Source organism: Lontra canadensis, unplaced genomic scaffold (genome assembly GCF_010015895.1).
Source record: "Lontra canadensis isolate GAN:19392208 unplaced genomic scaffold, GSC_riverotter_1.0 scaffold76, whole genome shotgun sequence".
NCBI lineage: Eukaryota > Metazoa > Chordata > Mammalia > Carnivora > Mustelidae > Lontra > Lontra canadensis.
The window spans coordinates 3,313,325-3,335,474 of record NW_022631070.1 but is presented as its reverse complement, the minus strand read 5'-3'; the positions used below and the strand labels follow the sequence as shown (position 1 = coordinate 3,335,474).

General features: G+C 39.6%; 1 pseudogene; it reads right to left on the bottom strand.

The window, feature by feature from the left end:
* Window positions 1-21,566: 21,566 nt before the first annotated feature.
* Window positions 21,567-21,733, bottom strand: LOC116881723 (annotated as a pseudogene).
* Between the last annotated feature and the right edge of the window lie 417 nt (window positions 21,734-22,150).

The window sequence follows — 22,150 nt, the reverse complement described above, 5'->3', positions numbered from 1 at the left end:
TTCCTTTTTATATGATTCCATCCAGCAGATAGTGACCATCATATTTACTGAGCTTTAAAAAGCACAGCACACCAGGTTCATTTGAATAATGGATTCTGTATGATCATGAATAATGGAATGATGGATGCGTATGGGAAATTAATATAAAGGAAAAGCCAAAGACAATCATGGAGAGATAATAAAAAAAGAAAAACCGGTATCATTATTAATTATTGAAACTAACATGTTGCAACTCTATTTTCAATATCTTCCAAAACATCCTTTAACCTAGAGCACCAGTTATTACTATTTTACTTTTCAAGAGTCTGTCTCCTTTGAGAATGTCATAAAAGCTATGACTGCTTTTCCCCCCAGAATGCACACATATGTAATTCATAGATCCATGGATCTCCTGAAGCCATAAGTAGAATATATTATACTTCCATATGTCATTGACTTCAGGTTTAAAATGATAAATTGAGTGTGAGGAGGGTCACTTAGGGTTACTCTTATTTCCTGGTGATACTATGGTTGAGAGCTTCTTTTTCTCTTTTCTTCTCCTCTCTTTTCTTCTCTTCTCTTCACTTCTCTTCTCTTTTCTTTTCTCTTCTTAAGAAAGATCCATGCCCAGAATGGAGCCCAACACAGGGCTCAAACTCATCACCCTGAGATCAAGACCTGAGCTAAGATAAAGAATCAGATACTTAAAAACTGAGCCACCCAGCCACCCTGAGAGAGATTAGTATTCAAGGCTGAAATATGTTAGAACACGACACGATCCTTTACAATAAAATTTAGCCTCTGCAGGAATATTAAACTGAGCAGATTATAGGATACCAAATATTTGGTGTTTTGTTGGCCAGACAGCCCAGATTTCTTATTTTAGGGGCATACCCTCTAGGTCGCATTGAGAATACTCCTTCTACCATCTTACATATATACTTACTAATCATCCAGTTTATTCTACTCATGTAGCACTGAGGCTGGGCAGATTAAGCTAACCTTCTTTTAGATGTTTTATGTAATCATGGAGTCAGAAATTTCCAGAATGTCAGTTCATATTCCTCTAGGTATAGGCTTTCTGATGGGCAGCACGGGAAACCAAAAAAAGCATGGAATAAAATGAAAAACGGTTATGGATCCAATTATGATGGCATTAGCTTTTTGAGAGAAAATTTGCCCAGGAAAGAAAGTGTGTCATCAAGCAAGACAAGCCAGGGCAGAGTTTTGTACATTCCGGTGAAAGTTTTCAGGCAGTTCTGTCCACGGTTGTACCCTTAAAGGATGTGACCCAGGTGAGACTTACCTGCTGAAGGCAACTAATCCACAATGAGCAAATTATCCTCCCCTGAGGGGCATGCTATAATGTCAGCCACATGCTTCGGAAAGAAAACAATCATGTATTCCTAGAGGAGGAGGAAACCAGGGGCTAGCGGAGGCTTGCCTGGAAATGGAATTGAAATATAAGCTGAGAATTTTTAGTTGATTTAGAATGGGAGGGTGTTCCAATTAGGTTACTAAATGCTTCTGACAAGCAACAGATTCTAATAAGGGAACAAGAGTGGCCTCGCACAGAAAGGAATGTAACCAATCTTGGCACTTTACTCTGCCCTAAGGAGGTGAGTAGTGAAGAAGAACTTCTAAAATCGGGGTTGATTTGGCTCCGACATGGTGTGGAAGAGCTTAAAAATAATGAGTAAAGCATAATAGCCATCAAAATAAAAAATATTTCTTCTTCATTTTCCCAGCCACCTTTTTCCTTCTACACACATGTGCAAATGAACACTGCGTCCCTCTCTGATACACGAACTTCCATACATTTATGGAGGCTGCACAGAACTGATAATTTGGGGAGGATGCCTAAAGATGCAACGAAAATTTGGGACCTTCAGTTACTGAATCCAAAAGAGAATAACATGTTTATTTACGGAAAAGAGGAACTGAAAGGAACCACCTTATCATGCCATTGAATATGGGTGCGAGGATATCAGCAAGGGAAAGCGAAGAAGGCATGTCTGTATCTCTGAAATTTAAAACGTTGTTTTCTAGCGGCAGTGATAGATTATGTGAAGGAAATTGTCCAGTGAATAAAAGTGCCAGTCTTTATTAGACACAGTCCTTGACATTTTTTGCTTATTTATTTTTTAGTAAAGCCAAAGATACAATTTAAAATCAGTATGCCTAAAAAAATAAAAAATAAAAAAATAAAAAATAAAATCAGTATGCTTAAGTCGAATGGATGACAAATAAGAGATCATGATATAGGCGTTAACATTCCAGCTCTGTTTTGACACTGTCGAGTATAAACCACAAATGGCTCAGCAGGTAATGCTCAGAACGGTTGACCTTTATATCAACTTTTTCCTTTCTGTTTACTTGGTGTAAATATGTACTTTTCTCAATGATGATTTGTCTCTTACAGAAGAAGTTATGGCAGTCAGAGAGGAAAAACAGGACAATGACTTTAACTTGTTAGTATGGGATTACTATAACAGTTGCTTTGGATAAATTAAATCTTCATTTTAACTTTATCATCAAAGTGTTGACTGTTTAATGATTAAAAAAACAGACCAATTCAGACAGATATAAGCATAGATTTAGATGTAGATATGGATACGAATATACATGCATCTAGATATGCACATAGCACTGTTAAACATGCATCAATTGTTCATATTAAATTTAATTGTAAGAGTCAGAGGCTCTTTATAACTTAAACATAATGAAAAACATACTTGTACTATGCTTCCGTATTTGACCATATGATTTTATCTTCTATGATGACTTGGTACTTTATTCACACAACAGATTTTAATTCTTTGCTATTCTTCTTTTACTGAACCTTGGAATTATCTAGTTTATCAGCTAAAATCTCCTCTAAAGTATCGTGGGTTTCCTATGTATCAGATTACAGTCAAATACATTAGAGAAAAGCCATAGTCACAAACCTCTTTAAGACAGGCCCTTTTCTACTTTGGCCTGTGAGTGGGAGGGTGTAAGATAAGCCTTTTAACATTCTTAGACACCTTTTTGTCCTGATGAGGGAAGCTTTGAGGGGCTGACTTCTGTCTGTCTGAGGTCTTTATCAAAGAACTTCCAGCCGCATCCTTGAATTCATCTTGATCAAGTTCTACTGCACTCTTGTATTTGTTTGTTTCCTTAAAGCCACTTTTTACTTTGAGGATTTTTGGTTAATTGGACAGACCTCCCCGGGGCACTCCATATTTCCATCAAATTTTGATTAAAAAACTAAACAGTTTATTTTTTAGTTTATTTCTCTCTTATGATACCTTGTACAGAGTTAAAAGAAGACAACTGGCACCATCAACATTTCCTCCTGGAATCTCCTTAGCCAAGTCTACATGTTTCGTGTTGCTTGTTCCATCCTATGAGTTACTACGGGTGGCACTTTTACTAATTTTTCTCCTGCTATTTAACTGGCTTCTGTTTTTTTTGTTTTGTTTTGTTTTGTTTTTCCTGTCTCCAAAGCAGTTTCCTTACTACCTTTACAGGCTCCACTAATCAGTCTCATTGCTGTTTTTCCAGGCTTTTTCTTCTCCCCACTCCTAACGACAAATACACATGTTTTGGGTTATGTTACAGGAGCATGTTGCCTGTATGTATCAATTTCTGCATCAGTTGTTTCTTATTGTATACAAACATTGCAAAACGACTGGCTTAAAATGATAATACTATTTAATTTGCTCATGATTTTGTGAGGTAAGCTTTTGAAAAAAGCTCAGCCTGGATGGCCTGACTGTCCCACAGTGCTCGAGGCATCAGTTAGGAGGGCTTGGTCATCTGCAGTCTGGCTGAGATGGTTAGCTCTCTTTTTTCCCCTCGTCATTCGAAGGAGCCTTACTCATAGGGTGCTGGCTGTTGGTTGGTTTGCCTTGGTTCTTCATGTGGCTTCTTACCCTCTGTGATCTGTCATCACTGAGTAGTCGAATGTGAGATTCTTTACCTGGTGGCTGGTTTCCAAGAAAACAAAAATGAAAGTTTCTCATAAAGATGAGGCTAAAAAAGTCATACAGAATTCTTCCTTCTGTATTCTGATGATGGGAGCAAGCACAGGGTTGGCCCAGATTCAAAAGAAGGGATGTAGTTTAGGTACTTGGTGGGAAGAAGAGGCAGGCAGGCATTAGAGTCAGGGGTTGTTGGTGGCTTACATGGGCAACTTGCTACCTGCAACCCTTAAAGTTAAACCTGAGTATAGACAGTTTTTATCACTACTCTTGGAGGTGTGTATGTGTGCGCCTGTGGTCAAGTCTAATAGCACAGGTGTCTATTACCCCCACACCTCCACACATAATACATGGTAAAATGTGAGTAATATGTATGTTACAGTCTTGGATATCACTCCCCACATGTGGCTAGTTGGAGAAATAGAATTTTAAAATTTTATTTAATTAGTATAAATTTAAATTTACATTTAAGGGGTGCCTGGGTGGCTCAGTTGGTTAAGCAGCTGCCTTCAGCTCCTGCATTGGGCTCCCTGCTCAACAGGAAGCCTGCTTCTCCCTCTCCTTCTAATCCTTCCCCCTGCTCATATTCTCACACTCCCTCTCTCTTTCTTTCTCAAATGAATAAATTTTAAAAAATCTTAAAAATCAATCAATCAACCAATCAATCAATTTACTGAATTTAGGTATTGGGGCTTTTTAAAATTTAATTTAATTTTTTTTTTTTTTTGTATTGGGGCTTCTTAAAGTATGCATGGAATATCCTGGGTGATTCAATGTTGCAACTGTAAATTTCATGGCATGTGAACCCAGATCAAAGGTTTCCAATGAAAATTCAGCTTCCAAGTTGAGTTGTGTTCTAAGACGCTACTAGAAATTTGAAATTACCTCTGTGGGCTGCATTGGATTTCTGTATTTCTAGATGATCAAAAGGTGAGCATTTATGGAGGGAAGTGATAGGATATTTAAACTCAGTGATGACCCTACAGTTAGAATAAAGGACAGATGTCTAAGAAGGATAATACATGGGAATGTTAAAGATGTTGTAAAGCTGAAACAGAAGTTTACATTTAGAAGAGGACTTGTTGGAGATAAAACCTGTTTTGGAAACTATTTGATTGCAATGCAGTGTCTTGAAGTCACAAAAAAGCTTGTACTTGACTATCAAAATTTTATGTTTCTCTTTGTTTGTTTTACTAGCTGTTACAGGAAATATTTCTATTTAAAAGACATTGTTTCAGTTAATTATTTTATATAAATGTTGGGGCAGTATGTTGATAGGCTTTTCTAATATTTAGATGTCTAAGAAAAACTGCAAAGTTTATCCCAAAAATAAACTATTAAAAGAAAACTTCTGGTATAAAAACCAATCCTTTAAACCAAAGAAAACTTTACTTCAGCTTCTATTTTTTTTTATTTCTTTCCCCCTTTTTCTTATTAATTATTTTTATTAACATATAATGTATTATTTGCCCCAGGGGTACAGGTCTGTGAATCGTCAGGCTTACATACTTCACAGCACTCACCATAGCACATACCCTCCCCAATATCCATAACCCAACCACCCTCTCCATACTTTTTTTTATATTTCTAAGTGATTTTTGTCTTTATGATTAAATTTTCCTTATCTCTGCCCTCTATATTATTGAAAAATATATTATAATAATTCTAAATACTAAACCCCTAGAATTAAAATAAAGAATGAAAATAAATAATTCTGAGAGAGTGCACCCACATAACAGGAGTGATCCATCACTTTTTGGTAACAGATACAGAAAAGCATTATTAAACATTTTTTATACTGTAGTTTTTTTTTTTAATGAATCTATTGTTTGAAATCATACCATATCGTTCAGATCTAGAGAAAAAAATAATTACTCAGGCTTTCTGTAGTAAATTCATAGGGGTGAGGAAAGGTGTTTTTAAATTAGTACTGGACAGAAGTTAGTAAAAAAAAAAAAAAAATATATATATATATATATATATATATATATATATATATATATCTTTCTCCTCCTTCCCTGCCTCCTCTCTCTCCTTCCCCCTTCCTCACTCTCCCTCTCCCCCTCCTCTACCCTCTCTTTTCCCTCCCCCTTCTTCTCCTCCTCCTCCTCTCCTTCTCCTTCTTCTCCTTCTTCTTCTCCTCCCTGTCCTCCTTCTTCTCCTTCTTCTCCTTCTTCATATTTTGAAACACTTTCCCACGTGTCTTTTGGTTAATGGAAAAGCTGGAAATTTCATGAAGGTAGGTGGGGTCTTCTGTTTTCAAAGACACTTGTCATTCCATAACTCCCGAGTTATTTAGTGTCACCTTGCATCTTTTATGTTAAACATAGGATTAAGAATTGTTACAATTGTCCCTATAGTTGAGTCAGGGATTTCTTTGGCTTTTGAAAAAGGAGTTTACAGAAAATGATTTGAGTGGAGATGAGAATGGTTCATTAATTGGGTCTCCAATTTGCTGCCCTACACCTCAAGTGCAGAGAAAGTAGAGAGCTCTTGATAAAGGACAGACATTGAAAGAGATGGGCAAACCTTTTGACCTGTGATGCTTTGTCCAATTCTTGACATGTCTGTTGCACAAAACAGTTTTCTAAATGGTCTGAGAAGAAAAATTTTTCTGAAGACATACAAAGTCTGTATTTAGACATAAGTCTAAGTTTATGTGACTTTAAAAAACAACCTACATTATTTCCTATATTCTTATTTGGTTAGGAAGCAGTAGTAGCATTTATATATAAAAGAATATTTATCTATGGCAATTCAAAAGCATATATTTGAAAGTGAAGTTCAATAGCAAAGTGAAATGAAGTATTATACAGTATTCCATGAGTATGCAGATCTTATAAAGTGATCTGCCTTAAGAAATGGTCTACAGAGAATATCTTGCAACCAATGTATGTAACAGTTTGAAAGTCGCATATCTCAGTGGCCCCTGGGTGGCTCCGTCAGTTAAGCAGCTCAGGTCATGATCTCAGGGTCATCAGTTTCAGCCCGGTGTCTGGCTCTGTGCCCTGTGGGGAGTCTGCATGAGATTCTTTCCCTCTGCCTCTCCCTCTCCCTCTCCCCCAGCTTGCGCGCACACTCTCTTTTTAAAATAAATAAGCAGGGGCACCTGGGTGGCTCACTGGGTTCAGCCTCTGCCTTCGGCTCAGGTCATGATCTCAGGGTCCTGGGACCCAGTCCTGCGTCGGGCTTCCTGCTCGGCAGGGAGCCTGCATCCCTCTCTCTCTCTCTGCCTGCCTCTCTACCTACTTGTGATCTCTCTCTCTGTCAAATAAATAAATAAAATCTTTAAAAAAAATAAAATAAAATAAGCAAAACTTCAAAGTTGTATACTTCATAGTACACTAATTATTTAAACAAAGGTAATCCAGAATACAGTTTGAGGCAATGCTACTTACCTAAATTTTCCTTTTAAATGAAGTACATGGACATACAATGTTACATTAGTTTTAGGTGTACAACATAGTGGTTGGACAGTTCTCTATATGTTGCAATATTCACGCATTAAGTGTGGTTACCATCTGCCACTGCACCAAGTTATTTCAGCGTTATTGACTATATATCTTAGGCTGTACTTTCGTCCCTATTTTATAACTAAAAGTTTTTACCTTTTAATCCCCTTCACCTATTTCACCTACATCTCTACCCTCTCCTCTCTAGGAATCACCAGTTTGCTCTCTGTATTCACGAATCTATTTCTGCTTTTCCTTGTTCATTTGTTTTATTTTTTAGGTTTCACATACAGGGGAATATACACGGTATTGGTCCTTTGTCCTTCTCTCTCTGACTTATTTCAATTAGCATAATTTCCTCTTGGTTCATCCACATTGTTGCAAATGACAAGATTTCGTTATATTTTATAGCTGAGTAATATTCTGGTGTGTGTGTGTGTGTGTGTCTGTGTGTGTGTGTCTGTGTGTGTGTGTGTCTGTGTATGTGTGTGTGCATACATCTTTATCCATTTATCTATGAATGGACACTTGGATGGTTTCTGCATCTTGGCCATAGTAAATAATGCTGCAATCAACATAGGGGTGCATACACCTTTCTGAATTAGTGTTTTTATTTATTTTGGGTAAATACCCAGAAGTGGAATTGCTGGATCATATGGTAGTTCCATTTTCTAATTTTTTGAGGAACCTCCAGACTGTTTCCCACGGTGGCTCTACCCGTTTGCATTCCCACCAACAGTGCGTGAAGGTTCCCCTTTCTCTGCATCCTCACCAACACTTAGTACTTCCTGGTTTGATACCAACCATTCTGACTAGTATGAGGTGATATCTCCCTGTGGTTTTGATTTACATCCCTGATGATCAGTGGCGTTGCCATATTTTTATGTGTCTATTGGCCATTTGTATTTACTAACCTGAATTTTCATTTGAACCAGAATGTCTCAATTCCTGCTCTTAATTGGAGAAGAGAAGAGATTCCATGGGCTATGATTTTGTTAATGGTTGATATTTAGGTATTTGCAGTGTATTTTAATATATATTATCTCAAGTAACTTCATATAACCGTTCCAACTGGCTCACTGTCAGAATGTTTTAATCAAATACTGATACTATTACTTAGAACTATAAAAACTTTTATAGTATGTTGTGAATGCCAAGTGTGTATGCTGGTGGTATGTAGATCATTATCATAGTTAATCAATCAAGTAAAGGGCCATCTAAAACTTAAACATATGCTAGGCTGCTACAAAAGTCCATCATCAAAATTCATCAAAATTATTTCTAAATTCCTGTCCATGGCTAGTGTCCTCTGTCCGAACCTGTAACACAACTCCCTCTGAGAGCTACCCAAATCACACCCTTTATCATGAACCACCTCCCAGTCAAGGAGAAAAAGTGCTCTATCTTTGGGCTCTAGGAATCTTTCTGAAAGCTGAAGGATCAGGATAGATTATCAAAATAGATTTTGTATTTGTAGAAAACAGTGATAATTTTATAAAGATCTTGACTAGGTCAAGTTTTTCCTTACTGTGATGTTTCCCCTGATGAACACAAAATTCTATGCTCCATGCTTTCCCAAATCTAAAAAATAAATTGTGGTATATTGAAACAATAGTTGAGTTGGGACAGGAGACAGGTTATGACTTTCAATTTTATTATTGTGGCATTTTTTCTTCTGTTTTAATGAATCAATATATGTTTCTGCTTTTTTCTTCTCAATCCTATTGCCTATAGGAATGTTTTCTACACTGAATACTGGAGAATAAAAAAATTTGAAATTATTGTATTTCAAGTTTCAAAATGGAAATCTGGCCACAAAATGGATTGGAATTGGAAGGGTAGTTTTTCTTCTTTCGGACTGTGATAGTGTTCCCAGGTAGGGAAGAAGGGGACAGTCTCCAGGGGGAATGGAATGGGAACAGATGCCCAGCTTTTGATATGGGCTTTTGTGTCAATACCTCTCTGTTCAGCCAAGTCCACGATGGGCAAAGGAATAAATAGTTAGTTAGGGTGCTCCAGAGAAACAGAACTAGTAGGGTGGATAGATAAATAGATAGATAAGAGTAGATGTATTATGGGAATTGGTTCACATGATTTTAGAGGCTGAGCTATCCAGTGGTATAATTCAGTCCAAGTCTGAAGGTTCAAGAACCAGGAGCTCTGGTGTCCCAGGGGAAGATGGATACCCCACCTCAAGAAGAGAAAGAGAGTGAAATTGCCTCTCCTCTGCCTGTGTGGGCCCTCAGTGGGCTGGGTGATGCCTACCCACATGGGAGAGGACACATCTTCCTTCCTCAGTCCATTGACTCAAATGCTCATCGTCTCTGGAAACCTCACAGAAATGCCCAGAAATAATGTTTTACCAGCAAACTGGGCATCCTTTAGTCAAGTCAACTTGACACATAAAATTAACTATCACACCATGATAGGTTTGAGGACCTGAAGGCAGAAAAGATCTCTGTAACCTTTCTGGTTGGGGACCAGGAGACCAAATAGGATCCCAGAATGAAATAGAACTGTGTTCAGTGTGTTTTAGGTAGGGTGGTCTGAAATAGTTTCATAGAGTTTTCATAGGCCCCCAGGAGTGGACCAGAGATTAGTAAAATTATTACCCTCAAGCCTGAGAATAACACCAGAAGTAGAAAAAGATCACACATATCCCACATGGCCATGGCTATCACATGTGGGATCATACATGTCCCATAAACCCTAGCGTTGTGTCTTTTAAACACTATCTCCTGGGATCATTCACCTATTTCTCGTACTGTAATGCAGGAGAAATGTCAAACAGTCACTCCCTCTCTCCTTCCTTTCTAACAGAAGCTCAGTTTTGTTCAAGTCCCAGGTCACCATATATATCAGGCAATGCAGGATACCTCCCCAGCTCCAGAAGGTAGGTCGGTTTCAATAGGCTTACATGGTGATTCTCAAACTGTAGTTCCCAAGGCCAGCAACATCAGCTTTTCATGATAGCAACTTTTGAGCTTCATCTCAGACTTACTGAGCAACCCAAGGCACGAAGCCCAACCATTTGGTTGTCATAAGACTCCAGACTACTGTCTTGCAAGTTCAAGTTTGAGAACCACTGGTCCAAGGTAATCATAACTTCATTCTCCCAAACCATGATTGGTATAGGAAGGACATAGGACCGGATTCTGTGAGCTGAAACAGATTCCTCATTGTGTAATCTAGTTGAGCCAAGTCTTCTGTTAACTGCAGACAAAACCATGATAATTGTTACACATGACCAAGGAAGGATCTCTTAGTCTCTTCAGTCTTCAGTGTAGTTTTAGGGCAGTGATTGCCTCTCTCAAGAGCATTCGTATTTTAGATGCTCTAATTGTGACTGAAATGCAAGTGTTTTGTTGTAGGAATTTGAAGCATCAGAATAAGAATGGGGGGGGGATGGTCTGCTTACACTGCATTGATTATATCTGTACTTGTGTATGGGTGTGGGGGGACGGGTGACTTGTAGGTGGCCATTTGGGCAATGCCAGAGCCTTACCTTAGACTAAGCATTTTCAAGGATGAATCCTACATGTAGCGCTCAAGTCAAAGCTTATATTCCCAAGGCACAAAACTGCTTATAACATTTTATATTCAAAATGAAAGGGGAGTCTGGGTCGCTCAGTCATTTAGCGGTTGCCTTCGGCTCAGGTCATGATCCCGGGGTCCTGGAATGGAGCCCCGCGTCGGGTTTCCTGCCCGGTGAGAAGCCTGCTTCTCCCTCTCCCACTCCCCCTGCTTGTGTTCCCTCTCTCGCGGTGTCTTTCTCTGTCAAATAAATAAATAAAATCTTAAAAAAAAAAAAAAGAAAATGAAAAATATCCAGTTGTTTGAAAAATCACTCCCCCTGTTATTTTGGCAAAAAAAGAACAGAACAGAAACACAATGAAGTTTGACATCTTTCTGGGGAAAAACATTTTGAGAACTATCTTTGCATCTCATAGGTGTCAAACTGGGTGCCCCATAATATTGATCTAGGCTAGACGGAGAGGGACCACCCACTGATGGGAAGAGAATCATGACCCCCCACGGGAGGAAGGAGGGATGAGCAAGACAAGACGGGTGGCAACTGGTGTTTCCCTCTGCCTCAGGCAGGGGAGGGAGAACACTTAGAAGTGCTTGCCTCCCCTGAGGTCTGTGACAGCGCCACGTAATTTATAAAGTAATTAGGCATACATTTTGGCTGGTATCGGGGGGTATATAAGTCCGTCAACTGTCAAAAAAGGAACCTCTTTTTTTCATTAGTTAACTAAAGAATAATGTGATTCTCTAGGCAATGCATGGGCATACATACACCAAGAAGGTGGGCCACTGTTTCCTACTCTAGGTGTGGAGCGCATCTGGGTCCTCATTCCCAGTAGTCCAAACAAAAAAGTCCTGACAAAAGGGACCTGTTGACCCACAGGTGCTCATAGCACATGACAGTCAGTGGTCAACTGGGGCCTGCTTCTGTGACCTCATCATTCCTTCCCCCAACTTCAGTCCGATCCTTGGGTGCTTTTAAGACTTGATCCAAATTGTCCAGGAGAGATTTAGAGCTCTGAACCCCACCCTTCATGGATGGGATAGCCTTGAGAGAACTTGCAGATGACCTCAAATAAAGGATTGTCTTCTCTCCTTAATACTTTCATCATCTGCTTTGCAGCAATACTGGAAGTCTGTTCTACCCTTTGCTCCAAGACCACGATTGCTGGGAGCCATGAGGCCTGGCCAAGGGCGGAGCCCCACTGGGTTAAGGCCTGAACAACACCATGCTTGCCCCAGCACGTGATTAAGGCCCCTGGGAAGTTTGGGGCAGCATGCCAGAGGGGTTGCAAAGGCTTTAGGGTTAGACAGGCTGGAGTTCCTAGACCTTTCAATTTTCTCTGAATTTTGTCTAAAAACATCTTTAAGATGAACACATGTATTTTATGGGGTAACATTTAAATTGTACATAAACTTTTAAAGTAAAATATGATACTTTTAAGATATAGCTTGACTTCAGATGGCTGAAGTGCTTTCATCCCTGTGAATAAGGAAGGGCTCCTTCTTCTCTGCTATTAAAGTAGGAAGCATGGAAAATCCTGGTTTGGAAAACTGCATTCCATGAGCTAAGCCTAGTCAAATTGGGCCTGTTAGGGTTGTTCCTATAAAGCAGTTATGTATCCAGGACTCTTAGAACTTAAAGCTATTTGCCCACTTAAAACTTTCTGGTTCTTACATTTTCTTGACTCTCTCATTTGTGCTTTATCATTTTTTTTTTTTTTTTATTTTCTTCGGGAGGGCCTGGGTGGCTCACTCGGTTAGGCATCTGACTTTGACTCAGGTCATGATCTGGGGTCCTGGGATGGAGCCCTGTGTTGGGCTCTGCACTCAGCAGGGAGTCTGCTTCCCTCCTGTGCACACCCCCTCTCTCGTTGGTGCTCTTTCTCTCAAATAAATAAAGAAAAACTTAAAAAAATATATTCTTTGTATTTGTCTATATTATGTCCTGTCATTGCCATTCTTCCTAGACTTGTAACCAGTCTGATCTTGGTCCTTTTGTTCAACATCGTCACCACCACCTCCAAAACTACCCACAACGCAAGCTGTGACCTTAAAGCAATCTTTTTTCTTGATTACTTGGTCCTACAATGTGCTCTGTGCTTGACGTTCTGTATCTCATTTAATACCGATAAGCCTGTGAAGCATGTCCTATTCCATTTCAGGGAATAGAGCTAGTGATTCAAATGAAAACACCGAACTCAAGTTTTTCCAAAGTGGATGCTATGCCTGGTGGTATCCGCTGGTTGGTGGGGAGCTGAGGGAAAGGGTAGAAAGAAAATTGGCTTGTTTATTTACTGTGGTGAAGAAAAAGAAACACGTCAAGTTGATTGACGTTCTATAAATTCAACAAACTAATTGAATTTATCACTTTTAACAAGACGTCTGACATGCAAAAAAACTTGACAAAGTGAAATTGACTGATTTTCGCCATGATGGTGAATCTAAAAGATGCCTGTATACAAAGTGCGAATGTCAAGGGAAAGTTAAACCTGGGCTCTTTTGTTCAGTTTAAATTCCATCCCATATGACTTCATGATGGTTTCAGAATAAGTGACCTTGTGCTAAGTCAACCAGAGAAGATATTAGAGAAATCCAAGTTGTATGAACATCTGAACATCTGAACAAAATAACAAGTTTCAGCTTCCCTGCTCAGGAATAGCAGTAACACAAGGGGCATCTGGACATTTTCTAAGCAATGTAGGAAGAAAAACAATTGTTTATAACAGATATTTTTTAACATTCTAAACATTTCGTATTAATTTAGATCTAGATATGAATGTCTGGATCCTATGGTGATATGGACGAATGGCGTTGTCCCCAATGTAGTCAGATCAAAACTTAATAAAGTATTTCTTAAGCTGGGTAGTACGCACTCTGAGGGGTACAAGTGATATGAGTCATTATCTTTCCTTCCCCCAATTATGTAAATTAGGGGTGTGTGTGTGTGTGTGTGTGTGTGTGTGTGTGTTCAAAAGGGTATAACCCTAAGCTAGGGAAGTGCAAATGGCATTCCCAGAGCTTTGATTGGTTGGTGGAAGGAACAGTACTTTGCATCTATGGGATACTCATCGGTAGACCGCTCCTACTCAGAGGCTTAGCTACATAATCATGTGTTAAATTGTATAATGTGTTCAGTAGATTCATTGAAAAGAATTCAATATCATCATAAGTTCCATGTTGTTTTGCATAATAATGATGATGATGATGGTAAGAGTGAAGTAGCTGTGTTTTTGTTTTTGTTTTTGTTTTGAGGTTTGTAACACACCAGGGATATTTCTCAGTAACTCAAAATCCTCTTTGACTCACAAGACAGAGAGAGTTTTAGGAACCTGTCACTCAAGTCCGTCCTCTGGTTCATCTCTACTCGGATTAGATTCTTTTTTAAGGTTGCATGAAAATTCCTCAAGCCTGTAAAAAAAAAATTTTAATCTAAAAATCAACTCTATACCCAGGCATGTTTCATGGTTGGATAAGGAAAACTATTTATAAATTCCTTTTGGTAGGCTCAGCCTGGGAAGTATTCTATTGCATGGTGAAAAGTTTTGAAATTGGTCGAAAATACTTAGGATTCATAGACAATTTTATATACACTGTGCAAAATATCCCAGATTTATTATAGTGTTGTTTAGGAATAAAATTGACAACAACAACAAAATTATGGCCATCCCCCCTCCCACATGATTTTTCTTCTAACATCGCTAATGTTCCTGTAATTTTGGCACTATGGAAATACAAATAAATCCACCATTGATTTCCACTGGGGTTTCTCTCTGTTCACTTCCCCTATCCCAGAGCAAGAGACTAATTTTGACTCTGGCTCCTTTATCTGATCCCGGTGATAAAGTAAACAGTGGAAAAAGTTTTTAAATATAATGAAATCCTGTCCCAATGCAAGAGCAGCCCATGTGTTTTAAGAAGAAAAGCAGGCTCTTTAACTCTAAAGTTTGGATTGCAAAGCAACAATTTTACAGTAGTATCATATTGAATAACAGGCAATAAGCCTAATTGAATTACAGTCATTACGGGTTGAAAGAGAAACAGTGAGTAACTTGTTTTACCAAACGCTATGCAATTTACTCTGTCCATTTAGACTTGATGTACAGACCCAGGTCAATGACTGTGATTCTTCAGTGGTTCACAGTGTGCTCCTTGAGGAAAGGGTATGTTCTGGAAATGGGGCTTGTTCTGGCGAAAGAGCTACTGAACAGGTCTCTGGTAACATATGTTACTACTAAATAATGATCTTCCTCCATAGCCATCCAAATGACGTGTGAAACAAGGTATACGTTTCCTGTGAACATTTCTCTTTATCAGGAGTTTTTCAGAGTAGTAGAGACGTATTTCACTGCACACGCCTTTATTTTGATAGATATGCATTTAAATGAAGTGGGAAGAATGAACAAGACCACTGGGTATGAAAGCACCTTTCTTTCTGAAATTAAAAAAAAAAAAATCACTTAAGAAATCTAGCTAAGTAGAAGGCTCCCAAAGAGGATGAAGTCAGAGAATTCTGCAGGTTGCCAGTGCAAATGTACCAAAGGAAAGCACTGACATGGAACAGCTCCGTAACATGCTTAGACAACAGACGGTTCATACATTCTGTTAAAGAAGAATAACGGTGATGGAAATAACCACACAGTGGATCAACATACAAAAATCGAACTCGTTTACTTAAGATTTTGTATAGTAAATGAGACGTCTATTTGATTGGTTTTCGTTTATTGCCTTACTTCCTTATTTGCATTTTTCTTGATTGTGTTGGCATCAAAGAGACAGTTTTCCTAAATAAGCTCGGCCTTCAAGGGGCAGGGCTGCCCCCTTACAGCTCATCTGTCAATCAGTGGGGAGGACCCCACCAGGAGCACCCTCTCCCGGAGGAGCAATATGTGATCAACGGTGTGGCCCACAGGAGTTTAGGACGACATGTGCTGAACTAGAAATGGAAACTCAGTAACACTGAGTTTCACTACAGTCACTCATTTTGATTCCGCTCTGGTCGTGAATTCTTCTGATCGCGGTTCGAGATTCTTTGCGGAGTCCTTGCTAGGTGTTTCTGTATCCACAGCAGAGAGTCACCTTGACCTTGGCTGAAAGGCGCTGAAGAGTAGATGGGGGGCAGCTCTGGCACTTTGGAAGCCAGAGAAGCTGAAGGTGGGGCAGGGACTGAATGCCCCAGCCATCCCCGAGCCTGAGAAGAAGGGAAAAGTGCATCTCCTCTATGCCCATGTCAAACTCCGTGCTCATAATTGCAACCAAGTAGAAACCAACACAAGCTCTACAGTCAAACATCATGATGATGCAGAAAGCCCTGTGCGGCCTTCTCTCTCTCTGCCATTTGTCACCTTTTGTAATCCTACCCCTAGGAACAGTGTGGCTTCTGACTGCGCCCAGGGTCAACTGGAAATGACTGTTCCCTTCACACAATAGTGTAGGAGAGTAAAGCAAAACACCATGTGTCTTCATGCTAAAATGTGATATTTTGTTTGTGGGGGATTAGTTGCATTCATTTTTATTTTTTAATATACTGCTTTTAAATATTGCTAATCTGGATTACTGACTATTTTGGGCAGCCTCTTAAATCATGTGCCTCAGCGGGGTTCCTGACTCCCCTAGTCCTAATCCAGGCCTAGTCATCATTTATGTGGGAGTGGGTCCCAAGTCAGAGACAGTCTAGATTTGAAAATGTTCTGAGATCTTTAGTATCCATCACATTAAAAAAAATAAGAAGAAGAAGGAGGAAGGAGAAGAAGAAGAAGAAAAGGAAAGGAAGGAGAAGGAAGGGCTTCCTTTTCAAAGGGTCGTATTACTTTAAAACTCACTGGACTCAAGTGGGGATTTCAGTTAAACAATTCAGAGATAGAACCAAATCCCCCCAAGATGGCTGGCAGGGCAGGATTTAAATTAGTGCTTCTGAGGTGTCTTTAATGTAATTCATTTCAAAAACAAAATTATGTTCTGAGGAAAGGTAGCACATGTACAAAGTAGAATTAGACATGATCAAAACCTTGGCTATGTCTTTTGACTGTGACCCGGAAATGTCAGTTCCCGTGGCATGAGCTGTTTAAAACCCATGGTGAGAAATCAGAGCAGGCAGATGTTTGCCATATCCAACTGTGCCCATGCAGGCAAAGCCATAGGGACAAAAAAGAAATAACGTGGTTTTTTTTTTTTTTTTTAAGTTAGGTTTCTCACAATCAGCAAAAGGTACTTACTCAGTTCCAATTGCACGATTTGAGATTTTAAGTGTTTTAGCAAATAAGTGGTGTCCAGTTTCTCTCGCTGAACACAAGAGACAGGCACCTGTCCAGCTGAACATAATATCTTAGCAATTAGTTTAAAAGAAAACAACCAACCCAACCGTAATGCATGTGGAGCCAAAGAAACAAAAATCATATATATGACCTCGGTGTAGTGAGCCCAAGTCTTGGATTTTTTGGAAAGGGTTCAATTTTCAAATTTGATGTTCCACTGTCTTCAGGCTTGCCTCAGTCAGACAAACTGGGCACAAAAGTATGCCCCCAAATAAAGTCATACTGGCACGGTTAGCATTACCCACACGCCTATTTTGAGACATCCTGGGAAGGACACTTTATTTCCCAAAATAGCTTCCCATATTCTCCATCTGAAAAAGGTCAAAGTGGCAATACTTCCATCTCAGGACTGCGGGAAGGATTTTAATTTATGCGCGTTTGGTGACAGACCATTACTATTCTCCAGCTCTCCTTTTCTAGAGGCCACATGCTTCCAGACCAAGATCAGGAACCAACTTAGTCTTGGAGAGAAATGAAATGCCAAGGAAAGTGAGCATGGGGGGAAAAGTACACTTCAAACAACTCCTGTGTCACCAAAATCCTCGAAGCTGGAACTGAGCTGAAAAGCTAGCAGTCCTCCAAGAAAGCCTGCCCTCCAGAGGTCACTTTGTATGTGGTCCAGTTGGGAAATGGATAGGAAAGAAGCCCCAGAGCTAAGTGGGATGCAGCAAGGGACCCTCCCGGGTCAGAGGTGCCGTGGATCATGGCTGCTCTCTGTCTTCTTGTCTTCCTCCTTCTGAATGGGAATGTCCAGAAGGGTTCTCCCGTCATTTCACTGTGGCTTTTTGGGTGGGAGTATATGGGGGAAATGCAGGGGGAAAAACAGTTCCATTCATACATCTCGAGACCAAAAAGAGTCCTACCTAATTTTGATGAAGACACCACTGAGTATTTTCTGGACTTTGAGTCACGGGCAGGGACTGGCCAGGATTTGGGATTATCTACCGTGGGGAGATGGGTGTGTTTTCTGTGTAGGAATAAGGGAGCCCAGGGTACCCAAAGAAGCCAAGATCATTGTTGATCAGCCAAAAAGCCACACGCCACCCACATTTCATAACTTCCCTGGTAATTGGGTCAAGGCAGCTGACGTGTGTTGCCAAAGCACGGGGAGAGGAAGAAAGGGCTCTGGGGGGTGGGGCACGAGAAAGAGCCAGTGGGATTCTGCCGTGTCTCTCTTTCCCCGTCACTGACCTTGGATGCTCCAAGGTCCAGATCATGAGGCTACAAGGTGCATGCCTCTACGCAAGGGAGAAACAACTCTGAAGTTCTTTAACAAGGACACATGAAGAGTAGAGATAAGGTTTGCAAGACCAATACTCCAATGAGAGGGAAAGCAAGTTGTCCTATATGGAAACAAAGGCAGATTATTTCTTGATATCAGGTTTTGCTCCTGGAAAGGCAATAGCTATTTTTGAATGAGGAGAAAAAAGCAGAGGAAACACCAAAGGAAAAAAAAAAATGAAGTTTAATGTATTGATGGGGAATGAGGACACATTTTGCCCATTTAACTTAGCTTTGGACCAGCCCAGAATGTGGGAGTGAGGGGGAAAAAATGTCACATTTGGACTTTATATAATTGGAAAGGAGATCAGCTCTAGTATGTACCAGAAATATCCTAACTCTAAATGGTTATTTTGAAAAGGAGGATCTCAAATAGCTTTGTAAATTGGGCACTGTAGTGAAGATTATGCTTTCTTGACTCATTCTATCATGCTGTATTAAATACATAGGAGAAGCCTCTAACATTTTATAGGAAAAAAAAGAACCAAAAGAAATAAACTTTACTCCAAAATTAAAATAATTCAGGTGTAGGTAGGAAAGCGGAATGTCACCTCACTTAGAGAACAGTGCTTAAGTTTCATAGGTCTGTAAAAACAAACCTGACAAATGTATAACTTTTGAAGCACTTGGGATAGGTGCAGTTATTTTAGTATTATGCGTAATGAAAGTTTAGTTGTATAAAATTGAATATAGTGAAGTGTTAAGATATTTTACCGGGATTAAGCTAATCCTTCTCTAAGACAAGGAAAGATGGTTGCCAATAAACTCTCTATTTTTAACAGCCACTTGAGAGAGACAAGATGAGACTTATAAAAATCCCTTTCAAGAAGTTTCCCAGTACAGTAACAGTTTACACCCAACACATACATAAATACATTTCAAAAACTTTGCCTCTGCCAAGTTACAAAGTCTGACTTGTCAGAGTTACATCATGTTTTTAAAGCATGTTTGAAATGAAGCTTGTCATACATCAGGCTTCAGTGAATCTAGAAAGGACTGTCGCTTTTTTTACGAACTTAATGGGCTGCATTTCCTTTCAATTTTTCAGAGAATTATTTTAGTATCAAAATTCTACACATGGAATAAGAAGCAGTGGATTTTGTTGCATTTTGGGTTTTTTTTTTTTTTTTTTTTTTTGGAATACATTGTTTTTGTTTCCCACATACAATGGGCCTTCCCCTAGCCTTTATAATGCTGGTATCAGAACACAGAGTTAAAACCATGATAGAGAAAATGCTTTGACTCTGAGCCCTTCAATATGGACTTTTTATATTTTAGTGGTGAGCTGGGTCAGGAACTGGCGTGGCCAGCAGGAGAACCTGATTCTGGTTTCAAGATTTGCTTGTGGGAAGGAAAATGTAAATGAATGGTTGGGGGTAAAGGAACAGAAGAGACAACTCTCTGAGAGGTGGCCTGCTAGCAAGGATTCATTTGAAAATAAAAGATCTACCTAGAAAGAGGTTAAAGTTGTATTCTCTGCATGTTTGTTTTGCTGACATATAATGAAATTTAGAAAGGGGGGCTCTGGGATCAGAATGCTTGGGATCACATCCATCCTTCGTATTACAGTGAAAGCTAATGAATGTGAGTCCTGTCTGTTTAGCTGGCCATCATTCTATCAGACTCTTCCCCATGTCAGCATTTTGCTGGCACTCAGTAGAAGCTAGTTAAATAAGCGAATGAGCTAATGGCTGAATGAGATTTTCTGATAGGCCCATCTTTACGGTAGGGATGTATCTGGCAACAGGGCAATGTTACCAGTTACGGCCCTGGGCTGACCAAGTGAACTTTTTAAAATACAGCCTTTCCTGATATTAAATCCTCACTTTTCTTTGCTAAAAAGCTTGTCCTGTTTGAATGAATATGCCTAAGGTTTGCTTTTGTGATTCCTTTTCCTGTGGTTTAGGAGCCGGGCTGTCTAAACATTCTCCCTATAGGTGAGTTATGGGTGCACTCCATTTCCCATCTAATCTTGCTGGCCCAGAACTCGTTGTAGCTTTTAAAATACTTTAAGTATTTTAATTGGATTCATTAACTTTTTTTTTTTTTTTTTGAGAGAGAGAGAGAGAAAGAGAGCGAGCACATGTGCACATGGGAGGGGGCAGAGGGAGAGGGAGAGAGAATCCTCAAGCAGACTCCCCACTGAGCATGGAGCCCAACGTGGGGCTCCATGGACCCTGAGATCCTGACCTGAGCAGAAATCAAGAGTCAGACACTTAAACAACTGAACCACCCAGGTGCTCCTGATTCATTAACTTTTAATTTTAAAGTTTCTCAAATGTCCGTTCCCATTTAAACAATGGGAACACCTAGAAATAGGTGTTTCAATGTATCTCTTGTGCAAAGAGTGTCTATATTGGACCACAGATCTATTTGTAGCGATAAATACAATGATTAAGTCTAATGTCATAAACAATGTACACTGTTGTCCTAGGGCTTTGTGAATAACGAGGAAGAATTACAGGTAGGTTTGTTTCACAAAAAGAGATACAATTTTGTTTACTGGGTCATATTTCTGATAAGATACATGGAAAATTTCTAGATATTATGATCCCATACTAGATACTACAATAACTAACACAAGGTTAAATTGAGACTGGTTGAAGTCTATTAAACTAGCAACAAAAGGATGAACTGACCAATATGTTTAACTCTTTCATGTTCTATCATCTGCTATCCTATATCTATGTTCCAATTCCCTTTTTTTTTTTTTTTTTTTTTTTTTTAGTGGTGGTTTGTGTGGGGGTAGTGACACAGAGAAGAGATGGAGGCACATGGGGACAGGTGGAGGCTGGGACTTTCCCGGGGTGGATGGAGTGTGGTGAGGCTTGTCCTGATCGCCACACACACACAGGTCAGCTGTCCCATGTGTTAGGTAGGCCTTAGGTACTCAGGCCAGGGATGCTAGAACCTGGCTACTAGGCTTCCTGCCAAGCTCTTGCTGCAGGACAAAAAGCAAACCACTGGATCTCCTCTGTGCATAGGCCCATGGGGTGACTTCAAAAGCCAAAATCACCCTGCCATTTGCACCACTACTGTTGCCCCTGAGGGCCTGCACCATTCCTGGAAGTATTGCAACACCAGGGCCAAGAGTAGCCTCTTTATTCCAACTCCCTGCTCCAAAAACCTACTTAATGTATTGTCCTTGGATAGAGGACATATCAGAAATTAAACACATATGAACCTCATATTAGCCAAAAGGCCAGGAAGTAATTATCTTCCAATTCTTAATCCCAAACTCAAATATGTCAATCTTAGATTATGAACTCTATGAAGTACACAAGTATAAGCATGTTTCGTTCTCCCAAGACCTCCTTCGACTGATAGATATTTCATATAGTCGACTTCTTTACCTTCACTGGTAAGCATATTAGGCGAACGAGATGATTGGAACTCCCTGAATTCTGGTTTACCTTCGCAAGATATTTGTAACAGATGTGGCTTAAGACTCTCTCATAATGCCTACATTAGCCAAAACAATTGCCACCTGAAGTTGTTAGGAATTGGGTTTTTAAAACAAATTGTTCTGAAATTGCAAAGTGACTCTCTAGTGTTGATGATCTGTGAACTTCCTATGGAAATTTTCTGTAGGAGATGAAGAATTTTCTATTTCAATAAAAAAAGAAGATAT